General features: G+C 37.7%; 1 long non-coding RNA gene across 3 annotated transcripts in view; it reads right to left on the bottom strand.

The window, feature by feature from the left end:
* Nucleotides 1-423: 423 nt before the first annotated feature.
* LOC145134246 (uncharacterized) overlaps nt 424-25,952 on the bottom strand; it is a 47,278-nt gene continuing 21,749 nt past the window's right edge. Inside the window, exons 5-6 of one of the 3 annotated variants that reach the window (XR_013719025.1) lie at nt 789-965; nt 424-701 (exon numbers count right to left, since the gene is read on the bottom strand). This is a non-coding gene — a long non-coding RNA (uncharacterized LOC145134246). Of the gene's footprint in view, nt 702-788; nt 966-9,577; nt 9,593-25,952 lie in introns of those variants that run through there. The other 2 variants (XR_013719027.1, XR_013719029.1) reach the window with 2 other exon arrangements.

Genomic DNA, 25,952 nt, shown 5'->3' with positions numbered 1-25,952 from the left:
TCAACTGGCGATTTTCTAACAAATTGTCACACAATTCGAAGTTTATTAAGACTATTTGGTATCTATTGCAGACATACAATTACGGTAAACATGACCATGTTCACTAAATGGCCACATGTAATTAATTTCTTAAGTGGCGATATCCTAATAATTAGTCACAAAAATAGTCTTTTATTGTGATTATTTCATATCGTATAGATCCACACGATTAAGTGAAACATGACCATGTTCACCATTTTACAATTATAGAGACATTGGAAAACATTAAAACATGGCCAAATTTATATTACACACACTTGAAAATTTTGAAATAAAATTAATGTTTAACATTCAGTGACATTAATTCAATTTTTATTGTTACTTTTGTTATATTTCAGACACATCAAAAACAATAGAAATTAAATTAACCATAGATCGACAATATGAAACAATAAAAGGAAATCAATATTATTAACAATTGAAATGCAAATTTGCACATAAGTTTCCTAATTAAAATATCAAAAAAATGTACTAGTAACAAGTCTAAAAATATGGCAAAGAAAGCAAAAACATTGTAAACCAAAAACTAGATATAACTACGCTTTCATCTTCTTGGTATTGTTGCTTATCTTCTTGAGAAGTCTATTGCTCAATATAAAAGTTGATTTGCACTTCTTTGAGTTTTGAAGTTCATTGTCTTGAGGTGATGTCATATTTGGTACCTATACCAACAACATTGAAAAAAATTGAGTAAATAAAGAACTTAGTAGAGTATTTTATGAAGGAAAAGTTTTATATGCTTGCTCAACTATTTTGATTTCTCTAATTTCATGGGGGTATAAATGAGTCTTTTTAACCATTTCATCAATGAACGCTTTATAGCAGTCATCTTGCAGAGGAACTTCATGAATGAATCGACTTTCTGATGATAAGCGAATGGCACCACGAGCAACGATGTTCCTTTTATCCGGATATGATAGACTGCACTTGAGTGGGTACAATGATTTGTGATATTAGCATTAGAAAAACATAAATTTATATTTAGCATGTCAACAAAACTGACCTGCGGAAGTGGATTTTTTTAGTGAAAGTGTTGTTGGATTAGTTGTCTAAGCGCATAACTATAATTGGTATGTACTTGACCCGAGAGTAGCATGGTCCATTTAGGTTGCATATCATTAGGACAATTTGTTAGGATGGGCTTTTGAGAAGAGGTTATTTATGGTTTATTAAGATATTATAAGTTCTAATATATTAATATGAAATCATATGATTTAATTAGTATTGATCATGAATTAGTTTGGAATTAATTTAGTGATCAAAAGAGATTAATTAAATCAATAGGGACTAATTGTGTAAATTAGTTATATTTATGTGTTGGGCTTATGATCCATGTTGGACTAAGTTTATGTATGGATACATAAAGAGTTGGGCCACATGAACCATGGATCATAAACCCATGGGTATGGATTAGGGTTAACCCATGACCCTTGGAATCCTACATATAAATATGTTACTCCATGACCAAAATCGGGTGCATCTATTCTTAGAGAACTATGTGCCGATTTTGTCTGAAAGGAAAACTCTTTCAAGTTATCCTTTGTCCTAGATGTGTTTTGATTCCATTTGAGGCATTCATACTATTGGTGCTAAGCTCTTAAAGGTTCAAGGCTTCCAACTACACTAAAAGATATGTCATCTAACTTGTATTTCATGTTGTTTATGCTTCATTGTATGCTAGTTAGGATGATTCTTTGGAATATTTAATGTATGCATGTATAATTGAGAAAAAATAGATCCAAAGCATTTAGGGTTGCATGTACACCATAAGAGTGTTAGAATGCTCAAAAACCCTTCAGTGGTATCAGAGCCTAGGGTTGTTTCAATTATACTTGATGCTGCTTGTTATTTAAGCTTGAATAATCAATTTTCTGCTGTTTTGGAAAGTGTTGGAACCTGAAAGTGAACCTCTAGCAATCCTAAGTCCTTATTCCGAAGCGTGTACATTCCGAAGTGAAGAGTGGTCCGGAAGCTGTCCGGACCAAGTAAGAAGATAAGAAGAATGAAGACATTCCGGAGCTGACCCTCATGTCCGGAATAGATGTTGATCCGGAACTACTATGTTTTGTCTTTTGTGTATTTATTACATTTGTCTTGTTATTGATGTAACGTTTCATAGGACTTAGTCTATAGTTGTATTTGGACAATCAGAATGTCAGAATCATCTCTTTTGTCCGGTCCTATGTAAACACTTGAGTTAATTCGCTGTAACATTCACTCCTATTTATAGGAGCATTCAATATAAGTCAACTACGGATCTTTCACTCACTTTTGTTATTCTCCTTAAAGTTTACTTTAAAAATTCTTCTTGTTCTCCATTTATTATCTTTACTTTGATCAGTTATTCTCAGTGCTTATTAAATGACTTGATCATTTGTTGAAAACATTATCTAAGACTTGACTGGTCTTTCCAGACTTGACTTGAACATTCATTAGCAAGCAGACATTGATCTTAAGCATTCACTCAAGGTTTGAGTTCTCAAACCTTGTCCCTACGCATAAGTAAGATCTTGTTCTCACAGAAAGTGGACTCGCCGAGTCCACTGGGGGACTCGCCGAGTCCAAGCACAATTCTGACCAACTCGCCGAGTTTGTTGTTGCACTCGACGAGTTGGTGCTCCAGAATGCAGATTTTCGATGTTTTTGGCTAGAATTGGACTAGGATCATTACCCTAAGCTGTTTTTGAACTTATAAACCTGTTTTTGATGTGGTAATGATCATGCTTATCCAATTTATAAGATAATTTCAAAGTTTCATGTTTTGTATTAGTTTGTATGATTATGCTAATTACATGAAATTTGTTTGATATGAATTATCTTGTTCATATGAGTTTAATCTAGATCATGGACATTATTTGACATGCTTGTTAGTTTATTTGATAATCTTTATGGCCTTTAATGTACTCCATAACTTGTCCTCAAGTTATGGAAAATGAAAAGTTTCCCTTTTAAAAGACTTCATTAAACTCATAGGTTATAGTGTTGAAGAGTTTTTTCCATAAATGTTTTTATGAACTCCATAACTTGTCCTCAAGTTACGGATTTCAAAGAGTCTTTTCATTAAGTCCTATATTAAACTCATATGTTATGGATTCCAAAGTTTTTTGAATAGTTCAAAACTTGCCCTCAAGTTTTGGAATTTGTAAATGTAGAGTCTTCTTTTGACACATTTAGTTCCAAACCCTAGAATTTTAAAAGTTTAAAATTCAACCCTTATACTATTATAATCTTATAGGTTTAATATTTATATATGTATAAGAGTAAAGTCAGTCTTACCGTTAGTAGGCCTCATTCATGAAGCCGATCTAAAAGGGGGGGTATAAGGTTACTGCCTATAAAATGGTAGTTTAATGGGTGTCCACTCTCACCCACCGCTTCCTTCACTGGTGGAGGGTCGTTAGCCGAACGGGTAGGACAGGACACTAATTATCCCTTCATTAAAAGTATAATGATAAATATAATGTAACTAAACTTTTATTAAATTCTCAATCTTAGTTACTTTAGGAAAAATGTGAATGTGGTGCTAACCCATGAAATTGCACTTTGCACCTTGTTAAGTCGTTAGTGGAGCGTGTGTGGTTAACCGGCACACTAATCTGGGACTGACAATGCGTGGCAAAGGGTAGCTTGATGTTAATCATAGATCAATGGAGCGTGTGTGGTTAACCGGCACATTGATTAGGTGGTTGTAACATTGGGTGTACCAAGCTAATTTGCATGGTTATTCACACCTTGTTTGTGATCCTCGACATCCCAGTCACAAACTTGAAGGGCACAATTGAGATTAAACATTCATTGAAAAGTTCAATGAATCTCAAAAGATCTAGGAGTTTCAATTCACTTAAAACCTAAAATTCTTTTTCGGTTTCCGTGGTGGAAATTGGTAAATCGTCATTTACCTACCTTCAAATATTTTGCAAATTGGATTACGGCATCCCTCTTCCAATTTGTTAAATATTTTGTTGGGTCCTAGCCTTAATATTTCAAATTGGGTGTTATATTAAGGACTTAAATCAACTAAACTTGAATTTCTCCTTCAGAGATGGCTAGTTATGACAACTATGGTCTTCCTTATCCTTTTTGGATAAAAGCTTTCCTAATGAAGATGATATCCCACATGACAATCAAGGTGAAAGATTAACCCCTTTGTCGTACATTAATGGGACTCGAAATCATAATTCACTTCCTCTACCTCCTCCAATTATTCTCCCTAACCCACAAGTTCAAAGACTTGAAAAAGTTCAAGGTCACTCAAGCCCTTTTGGCAAGCAAACACAAAGATGGATAGTCTGTGTGCACTTACGTCTTGGAGATGAAGTCACATATTGACAGGCTGGGAGAGTTGGGTGTCGAAGTCTCAAGGAAGTTGACTGTTGACTGGGGTCTTCAATCACTTTCTGAGTCATATAGTGAGTTCATTAAGGACTACTATGTGACAGACCGCGACATGGCCCTTAATGATCTTACCTATTTGCTTGTTGCTGCTGAATCAACATTGATTTGGAGCACTGGTAAAGCAAATTTGATTAGAAGATCTACTTTCCAAACTTACATGGACATTGACAATGGAAACATTGGAAGTCCAGAAAAGTCTTCTCTTCCCAATGGAAAGGGATCGGTCATAGTCAACCTGGTTGACCAAATGGTAAAGAGAAATGCTAATTCTGAGATAGTCTCGTATGCCATTACTAAAGAGTCCATATGTTTCTATCGCCAAAAGAAGGGGCATTGGTTGCGAAGCTGCCCTATTTACCTGAAAGTTCACTAGGATGGTAAAAGTCAAAAATTTGACTATGCTTCAGGTAAAGTCCACTATCTAACTCTATTAAGTTCCTATTTGGAGATTCTTAATACATGATGTAATGTAATTACATTTTGATGTTTAGTAGAATCAAAGGAAGCTTAAAGGAAGAGTGAGCTGATTCTGATCATGAAGAGATGGATTTCGATCGCGTGGTTCGATGATCAGAATTTTGAGCTGCTGCTTAAGAGTTATGATAGATTGCTTAGGAATAGATAACAACATAGTTTTCATATGTATTTGCATTGTAAGGATAAGTTTTTCCGCAATTTTTTAAATAAAAGAAAATTTTTTGATTTTATTTATTTTAAGTATCCTCACAATGGCATTTGTGAAAAATGTTGTTTACATGTTTCCAATGATAGCAATATTGGAAAATAGATTTGATTCTTTCGGTTGTGGTAGTGTCATAATTTACCAAATAAGGAAAGATTTTCATCAACCAAGTTTCAGTTGGATAGAAACTTGGATTCATGCAACTTGTATTGTATGATGAATGAGAACTTCATCTTTGGAAAAATAAGACTAATTTCTTGTTCACATGTATATGTGAGTCAAGTGAAGGACTAGGGGATCGAGTACACTTGGTTGTGCATTGGTCAGGTCCACCACAAAGAACAATAAGACTATTCGTTATGGTTTACTAAAGTTTAGTAAATATGGTTATACTTACAAGATTAAGTATAATTCTGAATCGTTGGAAAAGTTTGAGTATGTAGCAGAACGAATAAGAAGAATCAAATTAGGCAGAAAGATAAAAGTTTCTCCAATCTGAAGAGATGGGAGAGTACTTGAGTATTTTGTTTTATGATTATCTTAAAGATTGTGGAAAGCCATATCACAATTGATCCTCTAAGGACATCTTGGTGCATTTGTTTGGGTAAGAATAGGAATCGTGAATTGTTGAAAAGGTTAAATCAAGAAGATGAGTCATACTTCATTCCAAAACAAGTCTTAGAGTCATACTCCAAGATTGTAACTCGAGTGATAATCTTAAGAAAGGTTTATAACACTTGTCAAATATAGAGTAAAATGCTTTCTACTCTTGTACATTTGAAATTGGTAAGTTGTGATGTTTTGGATAAAACAAAGACCAACTAAGACCAATAATGTGAAGTGTTTTTCTTGATAAGAATCCACACTAACTCTTGAATATTTGTTTTTTCAAGGAATGGTTCTTTACAAGAGAATCTCATATGTCATGGAGTCGGTGGGAGTCTTAATGATCTTGAAAAGGGTCTCAAGAACTAATCAAGAATAAAACCTGTTGTTTATCACTAGCACACGACTTGAGGTTTGTAACCTATCGTGTTGACATATTCTTATTTCTGTGCTCATTCCAGTTAAAAGTTGACTATGCTTGGGAGTTCTATGAGTTCTCAATTGGTAACATAACAACCTGGAAGCAATGGTAGGCCCTTGTGCTGCCAGGTGGCAAGAAATTAAGATTGAACAAGTTCAGTCCATATGAGTTTGGATTTGTCACTAACCTTGTCTTGTGATTATGGTTTTGACAAATTCACATGGATAGGAACACATGCACCATAAAAATCTAAGTGTCATAAGGTTTCTCTCCGCTTCATGAAAATGATTGTGAGGAAACGCTTTCACTAAGTAGATTGTGAATAGTTAGCAATTGTGATATTTGCATTTCTCAAATTCGATTATGATTACGGCATCCCTTTTCATAATTCGAATTGTGAGCAATGGCAAAGGTCTAAACATTTGAGACTATGATTACAGCATCCCTTTTTCATAGTTCTAAAATTGTTTAGACACACATGTGTGCTATTTAAGGAAAGGTGTATGATTTTGGGAAGCTTAGATAAAGTCTTATCGAAGCAGCTTGTATTAGAAATCTGAACTTCGGTAAGAAAGTCAATAAGTATTGATTTCTAGAAGTCCAATTGATTTCTGGATACATGTCAAAGCTAGTGGGAGCATAAGTGTTATGATAATAAGGATATATTTATCATGTTAGTGGGAGCATGATTATTATGTAAAGTATTGCTAGTTAGCAATGTTAATTATGGAAAACAAAAGTTTCAATTTGCAAAGTTGCAGGGTTTGAAAAGTTGTTTTGCTATAATTAAGGGAGAGGAATTCATACTTCATTTCAATTCTAAAAGCTTAGATTGAGATTTTAATCAAATTTACTCAAGTATATATATATATATATATATATATATATATATATATATATATATATATATATATATGAATGTTATGTTGGAATGGTTCAACATAAGGAAATTCTATTTATGGAAATATTATTTGCATTCTAAAATTCAATTATGATTACGGCATCCCTTTTCATAATTCGAATTATGAGAACATGGCAAATAGAAATAGAAATATTATAGCAAAAGACTGGTCTAGTATCATGTCCTTATGTGAGACATCATGAATCGTGTCCCATATGCTTCAAATATAGGATCGATTATATGTGCTGTAATATTCATCCTTTCTAAATTTTCTAAATGCCTAGGGCATTAAGAGGGAAAAGGACTAGAACTGGATATGACTAAAATGGTTAAGCAATTGTCGAGGACAATCTGAGGTTTACCAAAGATTGGTTGCTCATGGACACTTGGGAGTATGGTGTAAATTTTGGAAAGGACCATATTGACATATTCTTAAAAGAGGCAACTCTTGTTTAGAAGTGATAGTCAAAATGGGAATATGGAAATGTTTCCATAAGTGGAAGTCATTCTTTAAATCTGTGTAAGATTAGAAATTTAATGCAAGAAGGATGTTCAAAGAAATGTACTTTGAATGTGAGACTTCGTTTCCATGGAATTGCTCTCCATTGGAATACTTTGTAATGTCTGTTGCCAAGTCTCTGTGACTTTTGTGCATAGTCATTACAAATGGATCATTGCATATAAGTTTAGAATCTAACAGATTACAGTAAATGGCAAGAATTTGATATTCTTACGTTTATGGTAAGGATTTGGGATTGTGAAATGAGCATCACTAAAGTGTTGTCAATTGATCTATTTCACGAAGTAAGGGCCATAGACAAACATAGTGTGCATGCTTGGAGCATGGGACAACTATTGTTTTAATTCAAGTATTAAGTTGATTATTCGAAACATTATACAATGAATAATGAGTAATCAATATGGCACTCAAATTTTTGGGGCCATATAGGATTACTATTGTTCTTGTGTTTCACTTTGCGTGTTTTGACTTCCCGAATAACTAGGTTATTCAAATCATCCACAGTCAATCATACTTTGTAAGTAGGTACTGAGGCAAGACTGTCATGAATGGGTCTGTAGTTTGTCTAGGTGTTTTAGACATAGTTGTAGTGTTCATGAGTGCTCCTGGAATAAGATTCGAGTACTGGATTCAACCCACGCTCATTTGAATCACTTCATGGATTTTATCACGAGTGATCATGAGACGATCATATCTTATATTCTTGAAACGAAGACATGTGAGTTGTAGTTACAAGTCGGTTTCACATTGACATATGTAAACGCACCAGTAACTTGGATCTTATAAAACATATTGTTGTGTGTAATTTGATGAGTAAGTACAAGCAAGCATTTGGGTCGAAGTTTATCCGTTCCTTTTACCCCATGAGGATAAAAGCGATATCTGTGGGCCCCTCGATGATTTAGTAATGATAACCCTAAGTGCTCGGTCGGGCCTGGTCTGATTTGATTTGTTCAATTAGTTGGTCATCATAAATAGGAAATCGGGAAACAACAAATGGACAGAGAGAATTATTATAATCCATGTCTCAATCCATATGATATCTAGAATGGAGTAATATATGATCCCTTATCAAATGGACGTGTCATTGATTAGGTCAGAGTTCGACAACAGCTTTTAAGAGCTACGATTGCTAGTCAGGATTTTGGAGTCGTACTTGCAATAATATTTATTAGACTTATCCAAGTGGGAGACTGTTGGATTAGGCGTCTAAGCCCATAACTATAATTGGTATGTACTTGATCCGAGAGTAACATGGTCCATTTGGGTTGCATATCATCAGGACAATTTGTTAGGATGGGCTTTTGAGAAGAGGTTATTTATGGTTTATTAAGATATTATAAGTTCTAATATATTAATATGAAATCATATGATTTAATTAGTAATGATCATGAATTAGTTTCGATTTAATTTAGTGATCAAAAGAGACTAATTAAATCAATGGGGACTAATTGTGTAAATTAGTTATATTTATATGTTGGGCTTATAATCCATGTTGGACTAAGTCTATGTATGGATACATAAAGAGTTGGGCCACATGAACCATGGATCATAAACTCATGGGTATGGATTAGGGTTAACCCATGACCCTTGGAATCCTATATATAAATATGTTACTCCATGACCAAAATCGGGTGCATCTATTCTTAGAGAACTATGTGCCGATTTTGTCTGAAAGGAATACTCTTTCAAGTTATCCTTTGTCCTAGATGTGTTGTGGTTCCATTTGAGGCATTCATACTATTGGTGCTAAGCTCTTAAAGGTTCAAGGCTTCCAACTACACTAAAAGATATGTCATCTAACTTGTATTTCATGTTGTTTATGCTTCATTGTATGCTAGTTAGGATGATGCTTTGGAATATTGAATGTATGCATGTATAATTGAGAAAACATAGATCCAAAGCATTTAGGGTTGCATGTACACCGTAGGAGTGTTAGAATGATCAAAAACCCTTCAAGTGTTGGTATCTCATGAATAGTAGTTGAAGTCTTAGATTAAACAATTTTTTGGTGGTTTTTGCAATCACCTGAAAATAGATTTAAGTCATATATAGAAAATTAGGATTTAATGCAAAAGATAAATTAAAAGTAATGGAAATTGTTAAGTAAATATGTACTGGTGTTCTATAGCCTATTTCCGTAATTAGACAATATGGTATAAGTGTTTCATGAACAAAGTAAAAAAAATATTAAAAAGTAACAAAGAACTCATGTAAGGATAGGCCTACAATTAAGGTTATTTAGAATGAATTGAGAAAGAGAAAATGCATTGTGACAACCCAAAAATTTTTTCCTTGTAAAGTCCAGCCATTCAATTCAACCGGGTGTCAGACCCGTTTCTGCTATCAGTTAGCATTGTTTAGAGTCTGTTTAAGGGTTCTAAGCTCAGTACAATCAAGCTTTGGGTTTAGGGAAGGGTCAGCTAAGTTCTTCGCGTTCAAATCGAGCCGAACACTCCATCAAAGGGAGTGTACGGCCGTACACATGGGTGTACGGCCGTGCTGTGACATCCCCATTTTCACGTCTAGAAAAGACCGATTTTGTTTATGCTTTATAAAAATCTGAGTACCTTTTTTAATAAAAATGTTGCAGAATTTGTTCCCAGAAAAACATGATAAATACGTTATCAAAGCATTTCCGAAGAAATGTATTTTTATTCATTTTAAAACATTGGGATGTCATCGTCAATACAGAAACATAAGCATAAACAGAACTTACATTCATTATCACTAGTGATCTACACCTCTTTAATCTCTCAGTGTAATGTAACTTCGTATCGGCACCTGTGATTCAAATAAGCTTGAGTGGGTCACGTTGGGAAACCCGGTGATTACATAGGGATTTCAATCCCACAATGTCACATCATATATACAATTTAGAACTCACCAAAATATACAATTTTACCATATATATAATAGCAACTCTTACCCCACCCCGTTAATCCTCACAACGAGACTATCCATACTCTCGGACCTTAAATTTTACCTCTTACTTAATCCATACTCTCAGATCTAATCCATGCTCTCGGATCAATAATTGTGCCCATTCCATACTCTCGGATTAGGGACAAGTGTCTATGTGTAAATCCATTCTCCCGGATTAACGATGAATGACTTATGTCCTATCCATACTCCCGGACTGAGGACAACTGACTAGGTCTTAATCCATACTCCCGGACTAAGGACGATTGACTATGTCCAATCGATACTCTCGGACAAGGGACAGTGACTATGTCTAATCCATGCTCCCGGATCAATGACATATACTAAAGTTCTATTCTCTGAGTATAACTCACTCGTACTCGTAAGAAAATACTACCAAATATTCCTCATAATTAATTTAGGTTTACTCTTTATCCTAAATCATCATATATAATCAGGTACGTTCTTTAACACATATTTCAGGCAACATCAATTAACTTGCACGTAAACATATAATTAATACTTCAATCAATACTTGTATTAAAATCATGTTCATGAAAGGGACTATGCACTCACTTGATTAGGTGGTGCCTCGGTACTCGGACAACACTTCGTTATCTCAAAATAATTTTCCCTTGACAAAACCTAGTATCAATACCACTAGGGTTTAGTCTAACGTTAACCGCGACTAATTAATAGTCTAGCTATTATTATTATTATATAAACGTTTAAACAACACTCTATATAACTCATAATAATAGCCCAAATAATTATTTCAAGGTCCTAATAATGTTACTATATTAAAACATAAGCTATACTAAAGATACGGTAGGCATAGCTCACTTACAGCGGGTCTTTCGCAAGACCGGGCTTCGCTAGAGCAGCGTTCCCGAGCCGAAAAGCTCTTTTCTCGGGACTCCAGGAGCCTCGGGGCTTCCTTCGGGTGCTAGGGGGTTTACCTAGCCTTAGGGGGGTTAGGAACCCTTAGAGAGAGAGTGTAGAGAGAGAAAGTTGAAGGGGAGAGGTGTGGGAAATGAAGGAACCCGACACCTCTATTTATAGGCTGATTTCCTGATGGACTCGCCGAGTCGGTTCACTGACTCGCCGAGTCAGTTCCATGTGTCATCACCTGATGGCTTTTCTTGGGGAGAAAGCCTTGGCCCATATTCAGCCACGTCACCCCTTTTGCAGCAGCACCCTGCCGACTTCTAAACCCCGTAACTTTCACATACGAGCTCCGTTTTTGACGTTCTTTTTTTCCACGCGTAGGTAAAAACAAGATCTAGAACTTTCATTTAGACTCCATCGGCTAATTCTCGACCGATCTTAAATTTAACTGTAGGAGGAGATTAGACTGTTAAATGACCGCGAAAAATTCGTATCTCCTTCATACGGACTCCGTTTTCGTCTGTCTTTTTACCGTTGAGTTCCTATTAATGAGATCTTCAACTATCATTTAGGTTGCATAGGCCAAAAACCGCTCGAACTAAAATTCGAGTTTCGGGTCGTGCACTGCTATGCCAAATCTCAGAAAATTCATAACTTCCTCATACGAAGTCAGATTTGGGCGTTCTTTTTTTTGTATGTTCTCGGTTTAATGTATGCTACAACTTTTGTTTAGATCACTAAGGCTAAAAAGTCCTCTATCGTAAATTCACTATTTACGTCTGCCGGTGCCGTGCGGTTTTGCCGAAAAACTTCGACGGGCCATAACTTCTTCGTTATAACTCGGATTTCGGCGTTCTTTATATGTACGGAACCCTTGAGACATATTCTACAACTCGGTTAAGATTATTTATTCTAAATAATCTTTTGTCGAAAAGTCGTTTTCGACCCCTATTATCTCTAAATTGACTAGCCCGGAACTACGGGCATTACAATTATCTCCCCCTTAGGATGAATACGTCGCGGAATCATCAACGAAACAGGGCAGTATAGTGACTCCATACGTTATCTCTTCATCCTAGGTAATAATCGTAACTTCCTTGTTTCTTCGAATGAGTATCTAACTCTTGGATTCCTTGACTGCAGGCGGTACTCGATCTTGCACTTGCTCCCTATCTCACGTTAGACTCCAAATTATGACCTTCATGTCACGATCTCGATATTTATTGGAGACTCTTTCTTTAACAAACTTGAGATAAGTTTCTTCTTTCGATTATCATAATAGACCGACGGGTCATGTTCTTATTGTTGGATAAGGTATCTAAGTCCATAACTATTTCTGGTATGTACTTAACCCGACCCGGCATGGTCCATTTGGGTTGCATGGCACCATGAAATTGGATAAACTAAAATGAGAGAAATAACACTTATGGTTTATTAATATATTATAAGTTCTAATATATTAATAATATTATTTAATTAGTTTGATCAAGAATTAATTTAGAATTAATTAAGTGATCAAAAGATAACTAATTAAATATATGGGTAGGTTATGTAAATCTTCCATATCTTATATAGTGGGCTAAGAGGCTCCATGGATTATCAAGTTGGGTTCCACCCATAGGATGCTCCATGGATGCTCCATGGGAGTTACAAACCCATGGGTCATGGAAATGAAGAGTCATGACACATTAGGGTTTACATGGTATAACCCTAGATGTGTCAACACTAAATAAGAAACCCATTCTCCACCAAAATAGGCGACACTAAGAAACAAGAGGGCTAGAGCCGATTTTGCAAGTGTAAGATTCTCTCAAAGTTTACTCCTTTGCATTTGGTGTTGTGTGAAGCATTTGAGGCATCACACTTGGGGTGCTAGGCTCACAAGGTTTCAAGGATCATAATCAACAACAAGGTAAGTTATTCTATCTTTCATTCAAGTTAAAAATGTTCCGCATGTATGCTAGATAGGAATATAACCTTGGAATTCAACTTTCCATGATTATTAGACAAACATAGATCCAAGGTTATTAGGGTTGCATGTACACTTAGGAAGTGTTAGAATGCTCAAAACCCATCAGTGGTATCAGAGCCTAGGTTTGTTTGTTGTTTTTTTTTTAGTGCAAACAGCTTGAAAAAAAAATCGTTTTTCTGTTTTCTGCTCGTATGAAAGTTTGCACATTTGTTGCTGGAAATGGACTAGAAACATTACCCTAAACTGTTTTGATGTTTTAAAGCTTGTTTTAGATGGTGTAATGTTTATGCTAATCCATTTACAATGGCAATTATTAAAATTACAAGTTTTTTTAAGTGTAATTTTTTATTCTTGAAAGTGTTCATATTCATGTTCTTGAACTTATGAAGATTAGATGATCATAGGAATTGTTTGTAACCTTCATGGTAGTTTAATTCATGATCATAATGTGTTTTAATGGAGTCCATAACTTGTCCTCAAGTTATGGAAAACCAAAAGTCTCACTTTTATTAAAGTCATTAAAAGAACACAAGAGTTATAAAAATGAAGAGTCTTCATTTTTATTACTCAATTAATTCATAAGTTATAAGAAATGAAAAGTTTTGGAAGTTTACAAAACTTGCCCTCAAGTTTTGGAACATGTAAAGTCTTGATTAAAACTTTAGTTCCAATCCTTAGAATTTTAAAAGTTAAAATTCAACCCTTATACTTTATAATATTATAAGTTACTAATATATATATGTATAACGTCAAGTCGTCTTACCGCTAGTACGCCTCATTCACGAAGCCGGTCTATAAGGGGGGTATAAGGTTGTTGCCTATAAAATGGCAACTTAATGGGTGTCCACTCTCACCCACCGCTTCCTTGATCGGTGGAGGGTCGTTAGCCGAACGGGTAAGACAAGGACTTATAAATTCTCATTAAAAGTATGATGAATATTATAAAGTAACTAAATGCTTTTATTAAATTCTCAATCTTAGTTACTTTAGGAAAATGTGAATAAGGTGCTAATCCATGAAATTACACTTTACACTTTGTTTAAGTCGTTGGTGGAGCGTGTGTGGTTAACCGGCACACTAACTTGGACTTAACAAGGTAGGTAAAGGGTGACTTAAGGTTTACCATAGCATCGGTGGAGCGTGTGTGGTTTACCGGCACATCGATTGAGTGATAAACCTTGAGGGTACCAAGTGATATGCATGGTTACTTCACACCTCGTTTTGTGATCCTCGGTATCCCAGTCACAAAACTTGGAGGGCACACTCGAGATTGAAACATGCCTTTGAAAAGTTCATTGAATCTCAAAAGAATCTAGGAATTTCTAAGAACCAATTAAAACCTAATATTTATATTTCGTTTTTCATGGTGGAAATTGGTGAATCGTCATTCACCTACCTTTCAAATATGTTATAGCTTGGATTACGGCATACCTCTTCTAAGTTATAATATATTGTGATTGGACCCTAGCCTTAATATTACATTTGGGTGTTTTATTAAGGACTCTCTTAATATCTAAACTAATCTTGTTCTCTTCTTTCAGATGTCTTCAAACAATGCTGCTTCTGGCTCTAATCCTAATGGCTCCTTTACCCTTATGAACTTGTGTGGGAAAGTCACTTTTGATGGATCCAACTTCAATGAATGGATCAAAAACATCAGGATGATTACCCACTACGAGGACAAAGAATATGTCCTTGACAAGGAGCTTAAGGAGATTGATGAGACCACTGCAACTCCCCAGGAGATCGCTGACTTCCGGGCACATGAAAGGGATGCTACAAAAGTGGCATGCATCATGTTGGCCACCATGACAACGGAACTCCAAAAAGTCCTATGAGGACTTCTACCCTTTTGATATGCACCAAGATCTGATGGAAAGATACCATCAAAGTGCACGACAAGAGAGGTATGAAATCATATGCTCTATCAGAACAACCATGATGAAGGACGGGGAATCCGTCACGAGCCACATGCAGAAAATGCAAAGGTATGTGGATCGGTTGCTGAAGCTTAATGTGAACTTCCCTGAGGAGCTTGCAATAGATATCATTTTGCACTCCTTACCATCGTGCTATGATCAATTCCGCATGACATATCACATGAATAAGGAAGAGGTCACACTCAGCAAACTTCAGGGACTCCTCAAGACCATAGAAACAGGTCTTAAGGGTAAGTCGGTTGTTAACACTCCTACTCCAAACTCCTCCCCGGTTTTGGCAATCGGGAAAGGTAGAGGGAAGAAGAGGAAGAGCTCTTCGAAGGGTACCAAGGCTAGGACCCTTGATGGCTCTTCTTCAAGTGGAACCAAGAAAGGTTTTGTCACTCCTTCTTCTGACCCTAAAGAGGCTGAATGCTTCTATTGCCATGAAAAGTCAGATTGGAAGCGGAACTGCCCAAAGTACCAGCAAGATGTGAAGGATGGGAAAGTTAAACCTAACCATGCAGGTATTTACACTATCTTATCTAATAACTCACCCAATTCTAACTCTTGGGTCCTTGATACCGGTTGTGGTATTCATATCTGTTCTGATTTGCAGGGACTAAGAAGAAGTGAGAATGTGGAGCATGGAAGAATAAACTTAATCATGGGGAATAGGAAAGCTTTACCTGTCACCAAGATTGGAGTTTATACTTTATCGCTAAGTAGTGGGTTTAGTTTAGATTTGAATAAATGTTGTTATTCGCCAGAAATGGCAAGAAATATTATTTCCTTTCATGCATTGTATAAACAAGGTTTCACCTTTTCATTTGATAATGAAGTTGGTTCGATTAATGCTTTCTTTAATAATGTTCTTTATTTTAAAGCATTACCTTGTGATGGTGTGTATGAAACTGTATCTGTGGTTGATAACTTAGGAAATAATGTATTGTGTATTGATTCTGTTAATGATAATAACTTGGATAAAACATCATTATGGCATTGTCGTCTTGGACATATAAGCAAGAAACGCATAGGCCAACTCCAAAAAGATGGAGTATTGGAGTCATTTGACCTAAAGTCAGATGATAGTTGCGAATCATGCTTACTTGGAAAAATAACAAAGTCACCCTTCACAGGTTCTTGTGAGAGGGGTGAAGGTTTGTTGGATCTTATACACACGGATGTGTGTGGGCCCTTCAAACATGCCACAAGGGATGCTAATCGTTATTATTTGACTTTTACTGATGATTACAGTAGATATGGATATGTCTACTTAATCAAGCATAAGTCAGAGACTTTTGAGAGGTTTAAAGAGTTTAAACAGGAAGTCGAGAATCAATTGGGCAGGAACATTAAGATGCTTCGATCCGATCGAGGTGGTGAGTATCTTAGTTCAGAGTTCCTCGACTATCTTAGGGAATGTGGGATTGTCTCACAATTGACACCTCCCAGGACACCGCAGTTGAATGGTGTAGCTGAGAGGCGTAATCGAACCTTGTTGGATATGGTTCGTTCCATGATGAGTCGAGCTTCGCTACCAATCTCATTTTGGGGGTATGCCTTAGAGACTGCCGCCCATATCCTTAATCTAGTTCCCACAAAGAAAGTTGCCAAAACTCCTCATGAGATGTGGACTGGTAAAGTAACCAAACTAGACCACATTAAGATTTGGGGTTGCGAGGCTTTCGTGAGACGCGAGACTCATGATAAGCTCGAACATCGAAGTGAGAGGTGTATTTTCATCGACTACCCACAGAAATCCTTTGGTTACCTCTTCTACAGACCTAGTGAGAATGTGGTCTTTGTAGCTAGGAGGGAATTCTTTCGAGAGAGAGAGTTCATAAGCCAAGGAGACAGTGGGAGGCAAGTTGACCTTGAAGAAATTCAAGAGTCAAGTGGTGAAGGAACTTCAAACCCTAGCACTCAACTTGAGGAGGAAACTTCTGTTGAGCCAATTGACAAGTCTGTACCTCTGAGGCGTTCCACAAGGGTTAGGAATGCACCTGAGCATTACTATGGATTCCATATTACTGCGGAAGGTGATACACTTATCAGTGATGAGATGCTGATAGGTCTGGATGAACCTAACAGTTACGCGGAAGCCATGGCAGGCCCTGAGTCAGCCAAGTGGAAAAGAGGCAATGGACAGTGAGATACAGCCCATGTATGACAATCAAGTTTGGGACTTGGTTGAGAATGTACCAGGTCGTAAGACTGTAGGGTGCAAATGGATCTTCAAGAAGAAGACCGACATGGATGGTAATGTACACACTTATAAGGCACGACTAGTTGCAAAGGGTTTCTCACAAACTCCGGGAGTTGATTATGATGAGACCTTTTCTCCAGTGGCCAAGATTAAGTCTATTAGGGTTCTGTTAGCCATAGCCGCATTTCATGACTATGAAATATGGCAAATGGATGTCAAAACCGCTTTCCTTAATGGAAAGTTGGCTGAGGATGTTTACATGAGTCAGCCAGAGGGTTTTGTTAACACAGAGTACCCTAATAGAGTGTGTAAGCTTGAGAAATCCATTTATGGGTTAAAGCAAGCACCTCGCAGATGGAATCTTTGCTTTGATGAGAAAGTCAAGGAATTTGGCTTTTCTAGGAGTGAAGATGAATCTTGTGTATATGTCAAGGCTAATGGGAGTATAGTTAGCTTTTTGGTATTGTATGTGGATGACATACTACTCATAGGAAATGACATCCCAACTCTGCAGGAAGTTAAGTCCTGGCTTGGGAAGTGTTTCTCTATGAAGGACCTAGGAGAAGCTGCCTATATTCTAGGGATAAGGATCTTGAGAGACCGGAGTAAAAGACTAATTGGACTTAGTCAGAGTACTTACTTGGATAAGGTGTTGAAGAGATTCGGCATGCAGGACTCCAAGAAAGGAGAGTTACCCATCCAGAGTAACGCCAGATTGAGTAAGACACAAAGCCCTAGTACTGAGGCTGAGATAGCAGAAATGAGTCGAATACCTTATGCTTCGGCTGTAGGATCGAGCATGTATGCTATGACGTGTACTCGACCTGATGTAGCCTTTTCTTTGAGCATGGTTAGCAGGTATCAGGGGAACCCTGGCAAGGCACACTGGACTGCGGTAAAGAATATCCTCAAGTACCTACGGAGGACTAAGGACTGGGTCCTTACCCTCGGTGGGAGTGAAGACTTGAGAGTTGTAGGGTATAGTAATGCTAGCTTTCAGACTGATAGGGATAATTTCCGCTCTCAGTCAGGCTGGGTCTTTACCTTAAATGGAGGAGCAATTTCTTGGAAGAGTTCCAAGCAAGAGACAGTGGCTGATTCAACTTGCGAATCAGAGTATATAGCAGCTAGCGAGGCAGCAAAGGAGGCGATATGGCTGAAGAACTTCATTGGAGACCTTGGAGTTGTACCAGCTATTAAAGAGCCAATGGAAATTTTCTGTGATAGTGAAAGCGCAGTTGCCTTAGCCAAGGAACCAAAGGATCACGGGAGATCCAGACACATCGACAGAAAATACCATTTCATCAGACATCGAATAGAAGAAGGACTCCTCGTGGCAAAGAGGGTATCATCGGATGAGAATCCAGCAGATCCCCTCACGAAGGGACTGACTCGGGTTAAGCATCTCCAGCATGCTCGGAGCATAGGGCTGAAGGATAATATTAGATTTAGTAGTTAGATAACCTTGAAATTTGTAAAGTGTAATTGACATTAGATGATGAATAAAAGGTGTTTTATTTATGAGTAAAGTGTTGCTATCTCTTGTCGATCATTTACTATATTTCTTTTGCATGTTTTGACTTCCAGAATAATTATGTTTGGTATATCATATTATTCGAACCTCCACAGTCGGTCATATGTCGGAAGTAGGTATGAATCAAGACTGTCATGATTGGTTGCAGAGGTCTAAGTTGTTGGACATGGCTACAACACTCATGAGTGCTCATAAGTTCTGAGCATTGGACTCAACCCACGCTCACTGGAATCACTTGATGGAATTTATCTCGAGTGATCGTGAGACGGTAATATCATATAAGTCTTCAAACCTAGAGATATGATTTGTTACTTATGAGTTAGTTATGCATTGATTGTACGTTAACGCATTGGTAACTCGATGTTATAAAACGTGCTTTTGTGTATAATTCAATGAGTGGTAGAACAAACATATGAGTCGAAGTTTATCTGTTCCTTCTTGGATTAGAAGCTGATATCTGGGCCCCTCGATGATTTTGTTTTGACCTATGTACCGGGCCAGGTCAGAACTAAGTTGATGTGTTCAATTAAGTTCTTTGTCAAACAAATCGGAAATCGGGAAACAAACTGCTGGACACAAAGTAAGACACTGTTCCATGTATTTGTCCGGCTGATATCTAGAACAGAGGATTATATGATCACTTATCTTAAATGGCGTATCATCATCTTCTCAGTTCCGAGAGACCTTGAAAGAGCTACGATTGCCGATCGGTTCCTGAAGTATTGCAGTTATAGTTATTAGACTTATCCAAGTGGGAGACTGTTGGATAAGGTGTCTAAGTCCATAACTATTTCTGGTATGTACTTGACCCGACCCGGCATGGTCCATTTGGGTTGCATGGCACCATGCAATTGGATAAACTAAAATGAGAGAAATAACACTTATGGTTTATTAATATATTATAAGTTCTAATATATTAATAATATTATTTAATTAGTTTGATCAAGAATTAATTTAGAATTAATTAAGTGATCAAAAGATAACTAATTAAATATATGGGTATATTATGTAAATCTTCCATATCTTATATAGTGGGCTAAGAGGCTCCATGGATTATCAAGTTGGGTTCCACCCATAGGATGCTCCATGGATGCTCCATGGGAGTTACAAACCCATGGGTCATGGAAATGAAGAGTCATGACACATTAGGGTTTACATGGTGTAACCCTAGATGTGTCAACACTATATAAGAAACCCATTCTCCACCAAAATAGGCGACACTAAGAAACAAGAGGGCTAGAGCCGATTTTGCAAGTGTAAGATTCTCTCAAAGTTTACTCCTTTGCATTTGGTGTTGTATGAAGCATTTGAGGCATCACACTTGGGGTGCTAGGCTCACAAGGTTTCAAGGATCATAATCAACAACAAGCTAAGTTATTCTATCTTTCATTCAAGTTAAAAATGTTCCCCATGTATGCTAGATAGGAATATAACCTTGGAATTCAACTTTCCATGATTATTAGGCAAACATAGATCCAAGGTTATTAGGGTTGCATGTACACTTAGGAAGTGTTAGAATGCTCAAAACCCATCACTTATGACCTCTCATCGTATGATGCATTGCTTGGACTCAGGTCTTTTAGAGTCAAATTCCAGAACAGACTATACCTTCCTTCATGTTCTAATCATATCTTAAATGGTAGCATTTCTAGATACAAGCAACTATCGCGATACCTCTACCAATCGCTTTGATTTATCTTTTATTTCAATCTTCCGGCTTAAGTCGGATGTTACATCAAACTTGGTTCTCCGAACCACGTAACATACTCCTCGTAGTCGGACTCAATTCGATATGACCACTAGGGTCGGAATAACAACAATCTTCTTAGTCATTACCGAAACGATGGTAACGACATACTTGAATAAAACGGTATCAATTACTAGCTTCTTGGTAACCTTGTGACATTCTCTGATCCAAGTGCGAGTCCGGTGCTTCCGGTAGTATAGGCCTCTACTACCATTCACACCTACTCATACTCGTCCCAAGTATTGTCTCGCAGTTTCCCCAAGTCACATACAAGAAAATCACATAACAGTTTAACACATCACATAACAAAACGAAAGTTTTATATTATTTCTTGAAACGATTACATGGGTGTTCAAGTTCACCCTAGACTATGCCTCTACTAGGCTACATCATATGATACTATCCACATGGCTACTATATTACTCAATCTTCGGATATCAAGTCCTCACTCTTGATTCCTTGCATCATCGTCAAGGATCATCTGGAATGCTCTTGCCTTTGGTTTTGGCGGTACATTTGGTTTTGCAGCTTCTTCTCTCCTTGGGCAGTCTTGCTTGAAGTGTCCTTCTTCACCACACTTACAACAGACTTCTTTCTTGGTTGTGCATTCGCTGGCGTAATGACCAGTCTTCCCGCATTTGAAGCAGGTCATCTCTTTAGAGCATCTGCCAATGTGCTTCCTTCTACACTTGTCACACCATTGTGTTCCTTCTCCAGACCTTGAGAATTTTCTCTTCTCGTCTGACCTTGTGGATCCTTCAAACTTTCTCTTATCGCCAACTTCAACCTTGCTGGCGGTTCTTCCCTTGATCATATCTTCCACAGACTTGGCAGTCCAGATAGATGCCTCTAGAGTAGGTGTCTGACGTACCGGCACCGCATACTCCCAGGGAAGTCCCTTCGCGTACTTGTCGACTTTTATCAGCTCGTCTGGGACAAGGCGCAAAGCAAACTCCATTTTGTCCGTGAAGTTGTTGGTGTATTCGTCGATGGACATGCTTCCTTTCTTCAAAGTTAGGAATTGGTTCTCCAGCTCGAGCAGGTTTTGGGCTGAGCAATACTTGCGCTTGAAATGCACAAAAAACTTTTCCCATGTCAGCTGCAGGGGCTCATTGGGGCTTAAGGTCTTCCCCAGGGTGTTCCACCAACGAACAGCCCCTCCCCGGAACTGGCACACTGTGAATGTGGTCTGTAGTTTGCCTCTGCAACCACACGTCATGAAAGCCAACTCCATCTCCGAGATGCAATCCATAACTCCGATCGGATCTTCCTTCCCGGTGAAAGTCGATGGCTTGCAAGTTAGAAAGTCCTTGTACTTGCATCCATTCCTCTCGACTCCGTCGTCCTGGTTGTTCCTCCTAATTACCAGTGTATCATCTTGACCAACGGTCCTGCTGTAGTTTCCCTCCTCAGACTGCCCGTCACTCAGCTCGGGCTGTTCAACAGGCATCGTGGGCTCATCCCGATTCTGTTGAAGTAATCGCCTTGTTTCCTCCATTTGACGATCCAACATTGTCTGGATCATCGCTTGCACTCCGGCCATTGTGATTGGTTCAGGAGCGGCTACCACCACGGGTATTTGCTCAACCACTGGTGGTTGATTCCTGTTCCCATTCGTGTTCCCGACTCCACTGCGGGTTCTTGCCATTTCGATCTATACACCCATTTAAAAGTTCGATGTGTAATGACGAGAATTAAGATAGGAAAGATTTTATTGACGTTTGACGTATAAATCTCCCTATTACTCCGAAAAGTTATATGCCAGTTCTAATATCGTATTTAAACGTTTAGAAACCGGAACACATAAAGTTTCCAGATCCGGTCGGCAACAGACCATAGATCCGATCATATAATGTATATCATAAAGCATCATAAATAATTTAGCACATAAAAGCATGTTAGGCATTTTCCCTAAGTAAGCTAGTGCTTGTGTCTATTCAGGTGTATTACCTAAGACACACTCCTCACAATCATTGCTTAGCATTCTAAGTTTAAGTCTAGAAATAAATCCATATTCCTAGTTCGCTTAAACTAATTCTCTGATACCAACTGTGACATCCCCATTTTCACGGCCAGAAAAGACCGATTTTGTTTATGCTTTATAAAAATCAGAGTACCTCTTTTAATACAAATGTTGCGGAATTTGTTCCCAGAAAAACATGATAAATACGTTATCAAAGCATTTCCGAAGAAATATATTTTTATTCATTTTAAAACATTGGGATGTCATCGTCAATACAGAAACATAAGAATAAACAGAACTTACATTCATTATCACTAGTGATCTACACCTCTTTAATCTCTTAGTGTAATGTAACTTCGTATCGGCACCTGTGATTCAAATAAGCTTGAGTGGGTCAGGTTGGGAAACCTGGTGAGTACATAGGGATTTCAATCCCACAATATCATATCATATATACAATTTAGAACTCACCAAAATATACAATTTTACCATATATATATATATATATATATATATATATATATATATATATATATATATATAGCAACTCTTACCCCACCCCGTTAATCCTCACAACGAGACTATCCATACTCCCGGACCTTAAATTTTACCTCTTACTTAATCCATACTCTCGGATCTAATCCATGCTCTCGGATCAATAATTGTGCCCATCCCATACTCTCGGATTAGGGACAAGTGTCTATGTGTAAATCCATTCTCCCGGATTAACGACGAATGACTATGTCTTATCCATACTCCCAGACTAAGGACGAGTAACTAGGTCTTAATCCATACTCCCGGACTAAGGACGATTGACTATGTCCAATCGATACTCTCGGACTAGGGACAATGACTATGTCTAATCCATGCTCCCGGATCAATGACATATACTAAAGTTCTATTCTCTGAGTATAACTCACGCGTACTTGTAAGAAAATACTACCCAATATTCCTCATAATTAATTTAGGTTTACTCTTTATCCTAAATCATCATATATAATCAGGTACGTTCTTTAACACGTATTTCAAGCAACATCAATTAACTCGCACGTAAACATATAATTAATACTTCAATCAATACTTGTATTAAAATCATGTTCATGAAAGGGACTATGCACTCACTTGATTAAGTGGTGCCTCGGTACTCGGATAACACTTCGTTATCTCAAAACAATTTTCCCTTGACAAAACCTAGTATCAATACCACTAGGGTTTAGTCTAACGTTAACCGCGACTAATTAATAGTCTAGCTATTATTATTATTATATAAGCGTTTAAACAACACTCTATATAACTCATAATAATAGCCCAAATAATTATTTCAAGGTCCTAATAATGTTACTATATTAAAACATAAGCTATACTAAAGATAGGGTAGGCATAACTCACTTACAGCGGGTTTTTCGCAAAACCGGGCTTCGTTGGAGCATCGTTCCCGAGCCAAAAGGCTCTTTTCTCGGGACTCTGGGAGCCTTGGGGCTTCCTTCGGGTGCTAGGGGGTTTACCTAGGCTTAGGGGGTTAGGAACCCTTAGAGAGAGAGTGTAGAGAGAGAAAGTTGAATTGGAGAGGTGTGGGAAATGAAGGAACCCGACACCTCTATTTATAGGCTGATTTCCTGATGGACTCGTCGAGTCAGTTCACTGACTCGCCGATTCAGTGCCATGTGTCATCACCTGATGGCTTTTCTTGGGGAGAAAGCCTTGGCCCATATTCAGCCATGCCACCCCTTTTGCAGCAGCACCCTGCCGACTTCTCAACCCCGTAACTTTCGCATATGAGCTCCGTTTTTGACGTTCTTTTTTTCCACGCGTAGGTAAAAACAAGATCTACAACTTTTATTTATACTCCATCGTCTAATTCTCGATCGATCTTAAATTTAACAGTAGGAGGAGATTAGATTGTTAAATGACCGCGAAAAATTCGTATCTCCTTCATACGGACTTCGTTTTCGTCTGTCTTTTTACCGTTTAGTTCCTATTAATGAGATATTCAACTCTCATTTAGGTTGCGTAGGCCAAAAACCGCTCTAACTAAAATTCGAGTTTCGGGTCGTGCACTGCTATGCCAAATCTCAGAAAATTCATAACTTCCTCATACGAAGTCAGATTTGGGCGTTTTTTTTTTTTTTTGTATGTTCTCGGTTTAACGTATACTGCAACTTTTTTTTAGATCACTAAGGCTAAAAAGTCCTCTAGCGTAAATTCACTATTTACGTCTCCCGGTGTCGTGCCGGTTTTGCCGAAAAACTTCGACGGGCCATAACTTCTTCGTTATAACTCGGATTTCGGCGTTCTTTACATGTATGGAACCCTTGAGACGTATTCTACAACTCGGTGAAGATTATTTATTCTAAATAATCTTTTGTCGAAAATTCATTTTTGACCCCTATTATCTCTAAATTGACTAGCCCGGATCTACGGGCGTTACACGTACACCCATCTTGGCCATACACTCTCCCCCATATGAAGGGTATCCCTTCAATTCTAGTCATTTCTCACATTCCCAAGTCCAAAAAATCGATTCTCTCTCAAGCATCATCGAGTTATTCATCCTAGATCTTCAAAAACGTAAGTGTTTCTTCCATCTTTGAGTTGTTATCCTTCTTAATCATGTATCGCCCTTTGATTTCATCCATGGAAATCATCTTTTTGGGTAGATCTTCAAGATCTTCATCTTTCACCAAGAACACCAAGAGCACACACTTGTTCTTGGTGGCTGTGAACCCTCTTCAAGCCTCCATAACGTAAGTATCCTTTCCTTATGCTTAGTATACGTTAGGAAACCTTGTTAAACACCCTAGAATCGACCATAACTCAAGAACAATAGGAGTGTACGGCCGTACACCCTTGCATGGCCGTATACCCCTCAAAACACCCCAAAAAGGGCCTCCAAAATGCCAACTTAGTTCATATTCTTGTTGAGCATGAGACCCACTAGTTTCCCCATTGTTGAAACACCCTATTGTGTATATTTTACCATGAGTGTACGGCCGTACACTCCATGGCTGTACACCCATGGCCGTACACACCATTTTGTGGTCGTATACACCCCTTTGATGAATCACATGTGATTTTAACACTTAGGCCAAGTGTTTCCTAGTCCCTAAGGGTGTTTCCTTGCACGTAGTTGCTTCTAAACACTATATTCATGCCAATATATGCCATTATATGTCATTTAGGATTCGTTTGTGTCTCGGGACTTCATTCGTGGAACTTCTCATCCTTACGCGCTTA

This window comes from Lactuca virosa, chromosome 8 (assembly GCF_052849685.1).
Source record: "Lactuca virosa cultivar CGN04683 chromosome 8, Lactuca_virosa_CGN04683_v6, whole genome shotgun sequence".
In the NCBI taxonomy this organism is placed as follows: domain Eukaryota; kingdom Viridiplantae; phylum Streptophyta; class Magnoliopsida; order Asterales; family Asteraceae; genus Lactuca; species Lactuca virosa.
This window is presented reverse-complemented; position numbering and strand designations above follow the sequence as displayed.